Source organism: Mercenaria mercenaria, chromosome 14 (assembly GCF_021730395.1).
Source record: "Mercenaria mercenaria strain notata chromosome 14, MADL_Memer_1, whole genome shotgun sequence".
In the NCBI taxonomy this organism is placed as follows: Eukaryota; Metazoa; Mollusca; class Bivalvia; order Venerida; family Veneridae; genus Mercenaria; species Mercenaria mercenaria.
This window is the reverse complement of record NC_069374.1, coordinates 28,635,829-28,642,254: the sequence shown is the minus strand read 5'-3', so window position 1 is coordinate 28,642,254 and position 6,426 is coordinate 28,635,829.

The window sequence follows — 6,426 nt, the reverse complement described above, 5'->3', positions numbered from 1 at the left end:
GATAGAACCCACGAATGAATATGTCATTTGCTTTTGAAATCCTTCGAGGGGCGTTCAATAAATAATGATATTCCGTGTGTAGTTCCGTAACCGGTGGTTATTTTTAAATGCGGTTTTCAGAGTAGATTCAAAGTAAAAATATAATTATTTGAGTGAGGTGTGCTCGGGTATACTAGACCATTTTATGTCAAAAATATTGAGATTGTAATATGCAATTCCTTGATTCTACTATTCAACAACTAGAACTGTAGTTCAATATTCAGTTTAAACGGTTAAAACAAATCATCATCTTTACATAAACATTTGAAAACTAAAATAAAAAAAATGATAACAGTATTGATGGAGTGTGTATATTTCTACTCGCAAAATGGTAAATTGAGTACAATAAGCTCTGCAATTTTGTCAGGTGTGATGTTCATCGTTGAAAAAAATTCTTGTATTTTAAGTTAATACTAATTTGTTAATTCTCGATTGCGAAACAAGTTCTTACAACTTTGATTAATCGCTCTCAAGACTCTTTGCAGATGAAATCAACCTCGAGTTTAAAGGTTTAGTTGTGTTGTAAAATGAAAAAAGCAATAAGTAGATTAATTTAAAAACAAACTCAAAATATTTCAATAGTTCAAGTTTTTTCAAATAGTTTGGAGAAAAGTAATATTTACGTTCTATGTTTATACATCGTTAAACTGCATCATCGTATTGAAGCGTGGTAAATATGCGAACAAAAATGATAAAATTATACACGAGATTTCGGATCCATCTAGGAATTTTAAAAAAAAACTTTTCCTTCAAATGAGTATTATTCTGCGCTTATAATCCTTGTGAAAAGCAGCTTTTACAGAAAATAGCAAACGACAAAATTCCACGGATACATCAGCACAAATTCTACTTATCAAAAAAAAAAAACCAGACAATTTTGAGAGGATCAACTTCAGTGTGGGATTCGATTCTGTTTTACATTGATATCTGGTTGCTATATACCTAATTGGCCAGGAGCTCATTTTGCGAAATCCATCAACAATTGTAGATTAATATTTTAAAGTTTCAGAAAAGCATCGTAATTATTTAATATGTCAATAGTGTCAGTATTTCAGCCTAGACTAAATTGTTTCCCAGACCCCAATTTATGAGAAAATAGTTCATTATTCTAACACGACCAGCAAATAACCTACATACATGTAGAGCAAAATCTATCTCGGGTTATTCTGCAATAAACCACTCGCGTACAATGACGTCATCCGATCCCGGTGCGTAGAAGGGTCGTCGTAAAAAGTAGTTACCATTTTTTCTAACACTGTTGTATTAGTATGTCGTGTTAGAATCGAAATAACAACTTCCCAAGTGTGATTTATCGCAGAATAACCCGAGTTCTTCGTTCTTATGCGAAATAATATATCACTCAGGCCTACGGCCTTCGTGATATATTTTTACGCATAAGAACGAAGAACTCGGGTTATTCTACGATAAACCACGTTTGGGAACTTATTATTTCTTAAACATACGTAAGTATTGTGTTTACAACATTATCATTAAATAATATCGGATAGAATATATCACATCATCTTAAACGTTCGTCTTTGATCTCGCGAGGTCAATTTATTATCCAGACAACTTACCTATTACCTGAAGCACTTGACTTTAACTTCAATTACAATTTCAAGAGTACGACATATTATCTTGAGCGCGCAACATAGTTTTTAGTTATGATATCTTAAGCACTCACTAAAATATGTTGCCTGCACGAAATGATATGTAAAAAAGCTCGAAATGGTAAGTCTAACATTGGAAGTCAAGAGCTCGATATGGCGTATGCTTGATTGCTTTATAGCAGACTCTCGATATACTTTTGCCACACTCGGTGTGTTAGGCCGAGCCAGAAACCAACTGTACCGGTTTCATAAAAAAAAAGAATTTCCCAGACCATACATATTTTACATCATTTATTCCTCCTTTTTCTACTGCATCTCAAAGGTAATAATTTAATCATATAAATAAGTGTATGACAATAACGTGCTGATAAAATTCTAATGTAAAATTTGGCACTTGTTGAAATATATCAGATTGCTATCTTTGCATCCTAAAATGCTTGAATAACTCAACAATCATGTGTGTGTGTGTGTGTGGGGGGGGGGGGGGGGGGGGGGGGGGGGGGGGGGGGGTGAATATTCACAAGTTTACAGGAATGCGTAAGTGATAACTGAATATTTATTTCATTGTTATGGCATATGAGTAATTTAATCTAACAGACATAATTTTTATTTTTCTACATTCAGATAACTGTGGTACATAGAACAATGAAAATGAAACTTGATAACTCTTCCATTTTTCCTTGATTTTTAATATTACACATGTTAGATGATTTTATATTTTATAGCTATAACACAAAAGCTTATAAGTAAAACAAGAGGGCCAAGATAGCCCTAGGTCGCTCATCTGAGTAACACACCATAACAGTGTAAACATGTTTGACCTAGTGATTTCATGTCCAAATATTCTGATCAATTTTCATTAAGATTGGACCAAAAATGTGGCCTCTTGAGTGTAAAAAGCATTATCTTTGATTTGACTTAGTGACCTAGTTTTTTATCCCACATAACCCAGATTATAAATCGTCCAAGATTTTATGAAAACAAACATTCTGACAAAGTTTCATGAAGATAGAATAAAAAAATGTGGCCCCTAGAGTGTTAACAAGCATTTTCTTTGATTTGACCTGGTGACCTAGTTTTTTAACTCCACGTAACCCAAATAAAAACTCATCTTATATTTAAAGAAGACAAACATTCTGGCCAAGTTTCATGCATATCAAATGAAAAATGTAGCCCCTAATGCATACACAAGGTTTTTCTTTGATTTGGTCTAGTGACCTAGTTTTCGAACCCAGATGACTCAGATTAAAACTTGACCTAGATTTTATCATGAAAATTATTCTGATCAAATCTTACGTATATCCAGTCAAAATGCAGCCCCTTTTGCACACACACACACAGGTTTTCTTTAATTTGACCGTGTGACCTAGTGTTTGACCCCAAATAACCCATATTTATTCAAACTTGACCTAGATTTCATCAAGACAAACATTCTGACCCATTCTCATGAGTTTCAAACTTAAATTGTGGTCTCTGGTGTTAACAAGATCATCAAGACAAACATTCTGACCAAATTTCATAGAGATTGAGTCACAACTGTGGCCTCTAGTGTTCACAAGCTTTTCCTTAGATTTGACCGGGTGACCTAGTTTTTGACCCCACATAACCCAGATTCGAACTTATCCTACAAATTATTAAGACAAATATTCTGACCCATTCTCATGAGTTTCAAACTTAAATTGTGGACTCTAGAGTGTTAACAAGATTTCCCTTTGATCTGACCTAGTTGTTGACCCCACATAACTCAGTTTCAAATTCACCTAGAGATCATCAAGACAAACATTCTGACTAAGTTTCATAAAGATTGGGTGAAAATTGTGGCCTCTAGAGTGTTCACAAGGCAAATGTAGACGGACGACGCACGACCAGACAGCCTATTCAAATTCATCCTTTTGTATAATCGGATTTCCAATATTGCTATTTTTATTTCCACCAATCTATTTTTATTTGAACCTATCAGACGATTCGTTTCAACTAGAGTTTGGCAAAAAAGGACTGGACTAAGATTTTGACTAAAATATTTTTTCTTTAGAATACAAATTTCGTCATATTATGAACATAAGAACATGAGATTTTGTTTCTAAAATTATCTTTAAAAAAGTGAAATCAAGAGAAACTCACGCCCGAGTCGGCAATCGAACCCGTGCCGCTGCGGCAATAAATATTTTCCTGCGTACTTGACCAATACACCACAGAAGAACACGTAATTATCGATGGTTGAATATAAAGCTTTATAATTAAGGCATTTTACTTTACCTCCGGTATCCCTTACAGAAGCTTTTCAATTATGAATGGAACAAGGAGCTGCGTTCAATAAACGCTTGATGCCCCCGGTCGTATCTATGTCGATACAAAGCAACCTAAGTCCAAAACGAGGTCAAGGTCAAGGTCAAACTGAGGTCAGGTGATGTTTGAAGATGAGGAATGGTCACAGGTTACATCTGTATTAGTATCAATTCATTCTTGTATGCGGTATTGATGCTAGACAAAACGGTCCCATTGGTTAACCAAGAGATGGCCCATATAAAGCAACCCAAGTCCAAAATGAGGTCAAGGTCAAACTGAGGTCAGGTGATGTCTGAAGATGAAGAATGGTCACAGGCTACATCTGCATTAGTATCAAGTAATTGTAGTAAGGGGTATTGATGCTAGACGAAACGGTCCCATTCAGTTAACCTCGTACAGACGGACGAACGAACGGACGGACGGACGGACGGACAGGACAATCACTATATGCCTCCCGCATCAGTAGATGCCGTGGGCATAAAAATAGGAAAAACAACTAATACTCGTGCGTTTATATACTTACTAGAATTATAAATCCGTACGTGATAATCACATATCGAAAACTGGAATCCCAAGTTAAATACAGATTTTTCTAAACTTCTACTTTCACTCTCAAAATGTTGAAATCAAGGCTCTGATTGGTGAATGGGGTGTCTCAATAGCCTGGTGCGTAGCATTAATTGGAGATGATTTTAATCTGATTGACGCTAGACGCACGACGCATGACAATAACTGATCACAATAACTCACCTTGAGCACTTCGTGCTCAGGTGAGCTAAATCTCCATGAATGCCTTTCATTTTATAAAATAAAATAATCAAAATTTAATGCCTATAAAAATTACCATCTCTGCAAGATGTGGAACGTTCTTTTCTTTAAATATCTCAAGAACAATGAAAACAGTTTGGTTAAAAATATCAAATCAGGGTGTGACATTTGCATGTGGAATATGTATTTTGAAAACAATATCCTGGACGTTATCCTTATCTAAGGAGAAAATCTGCAACAGGTCGGTAATTGATATGTGCTATAAATTATAAATCACAGTGTGGAGGCCCTGACATTATCAATTATATCAATTGCCTGTAAATAGATAACAAGCAGAGGAACAGAAGATACTGGATTATCTTGGTAATATTCCAAAAATGTATTTAACAGTCAAACTTTCCATTTATTTCCATCCATATACTTTCATACAATTTCCATAGCTGACATTACCACATGCACTACTAATATATAAATGGTGTTTGGCTTCATTGAAACACAAGGCTGTTTGGAATCTTAGTCCATCTCTTGGTCCTAGTATCTCGGTGGATTGTTTAAGATCTGACGTCATCATGTTCACGTTGTGCTTCTCTTGGTTACACAGACTGATCCGGAAAGAGAAATGCTGATACAAGCCGGGCCATCCAGCTCACCTTTATACATAGATATCATATACCCATGCCTGTTGATGCACATCACTTTGTTAGTATACCAGTCCGACACATAGATCAGACTCTCGTCAGGACGAACTACAATGTGTCTTGGAAGAATACAGTGTTTCAGAACTTCAGGATCAGGTGTAATTGTCTTGTATATGTCACCCGTAAGCTGAATAATCTGGAACTTTACGGGTTCTTTAAACGACACATATTTCATTCCATTGACATGCTTCATATCTACACATAAACCGTTTGTTTTTAATGTTCGAATTACAGATAGTCCTCCATTTAATGATACAATAGGTATCTGACATTTGTTTTGTAGTACAAAAGCTATCTGATCCGTGGGAATAGTTGTGATTCCGCCAGGGCATGGTTCTAATGCTAAAACACCTTTTATGATGTTACTTGCAGCATCAAACAATTTCAGTGATTTATTGTTACCATCACACAGAACTAGATTATCGTTTGAGACCAAAGTCATAGCCGAGATATAACAGTCTTCCTTGTCTACGTCGGCCTTGATATCGACATCTATGATATAATTATACTCCTCTTTAGACTTCTTGTCAACGACGGCTATTTTGCTAATATCAATTTTAGCGAATGATAACTGGTCATCACGGCCCGATAGATCAAACATTTTGTTCTTGTCTACCAATATATGATGCATCGATAATTTACTTCTCGTATGACTCTTGAAACAACTATCACACAAATATTCGTTACAATCCTTACAATAAACAACTCCCTCTATTTCGTCCCCTACTGATTTACACGGATCGCACTGTTTAGCTGTCTTTCTGGGCATAGCGTCCTTATCCAACAGAGCATGATGTTTTGATAACTTGCTTCTAGAATGACTCCGAAAGCATGTGCCACAGAGGTATTCTTCACAATTAGTACAATATCCCTGAGCCTCGGCATGATCTCCGACAGTTTTGCAGGGATCGCAGGTGTACTCGAAATATTCCTCAGAACTTTTGTGGACTGATGACACTTTTGAGCTTTTTATGCGTACTGATTCTTCTTTTGAACTTTTATATACTGACATATTAGAACTACTG